Source organism: Mirounga leonina, unplaced genomic scaffold (genome assembly GCF_011800145.1).
Source record: "Mirounga leonina isolate KUSES-001 unplaced genomic scaffold, KU_Mleo_1.0 Mir_53, whole genome shotgun sequence".
Taxonomy (NCBI): domain Eukaryota; kingdom Metazoa; phylum Chordata; class Mammalia; order Carnivora; family Phocidae; genus Mirounga; species Mirounga leonina.
In genome coordinates this window covers 64,481,523-64,482,823 of record NW_023270807.1, presented here as the reverse complement: position 1 = coordinate 64,482,823, position 1,301 = coordinate 64,481,523, and the positions used below count along the sequence as shown (strand labels likewise).

At 38.0% G+C, this 1,301-nt stretch overlaps 1 pseudogene; it reads right to left on the bottom strand.

The window, feature by feature from the left end:
• Positions 1-210: 210 nt before the first annotated feature.
• Positions 211-738, bottom strand: LOC118001346 (annotated as a pseudogene).
• Between the last annotated feature and the right edge of the window lie 563 nt (positions 739-1,301).

The window sequence follows — 1,301 nt, the reverse complement described above, 5'->3', positions numbered from 1 at the left end:
CAGGTCATGATCCCAGGGTCCTGGGATCGAGCCCCGCATCAGGCTCCCTGCTCCGCGGGAAGCCTGCTTCTCCCTCTCCCACTCCCCCTACTTGTGTTCCCTCTCTCACTGTGTCTATCTCTGTCAAATAAATAAATAAAATCTTAAAAAAGAAATAAAAAAACCAAGACCCAGATCTTATATATATATATAAAGCAATGGAAACAATTACTAAACTTCATCTTCTAGAGAAGAATGACAAGTTAGTCTCTCTTCGTAAAAAACAATTACACTTTGAGGACACTTCCTATGTGCCCCTTTTTCCAGCCCCAAGTCGGTCTCATCTGAATCTTTTCCATTTCATGACACACATGAATTCTCCACTGCTCTCTGTGGCACCAATTACTCATTCAGGATCAAGACCTCTTGGTTTATCCGCAGCATCTCTTTTCTTCTTTGATTTGCTATCATCAGATTCACGGTCAGATAAAGATTGCCTTTTTGTACCATCTTTTTCTTTACCAGCTTTCTGAGCATTAGGAAATACTTCAATTCACTCTGGACGATCTAAATTTTCTTCAGGTTCCCAAGTACTGTCAGCATCAGTAAATCTCTTCCACTTCAGGAAATACTCCCTCTTCCCATTTACTACACATTGGTCCAGTACTTTTCCCACCACAAATTTTCAGGCTCTGCCTCTTCTACTTTTTTACTCTTTCCTTTCTGTTTCTTCCCCATTTTTTGCAATGTCATTTTACTGGAGGCCTTTTTTTTTTTAATTGCAGGCTTGAAGAGCTGTTATCCACTGCCCCGGGGCGGCTCTAGGTCCCACACACCTCAAACTCCAGCCACATCCCTTCTTTTAGCCTTTTAAAGATAGCTTTTCATTATTGTTTGGCTTCCATTATTTTCATTGAAAATTTGACTATTATTGTGCCTCTGAACAAAATGTGTCCTGTTATTTTTTATACTAGCTATACTTACAGTTTTTGCCTTTAGTTGTTTTTCACCTGTTTTACATGACGGGTCTAGCTGTAACTTTCTTTGTATTTATCTGTGGCTCTATGTCTTTTGTCAGTTTTTATATCCTCAGATTATTTTCTCATCAAAATTGTTTATGCTGTATTATCTCTCTCCTTCTCTTCCAGGACTCTAATTACACAAATGTTTTATACTGGGTCCCATTTATCACTTAGTCTCGCTTTTCTGTATTTCTTAAAATTTTTATCTTGCTGTAATTGTAGTGAAGTCTACATATTTTCTTCTAGTCTATACGCAAGTTCATGAATCATCTCTGAAATTGAGTTTAATCTGCCTTTAAA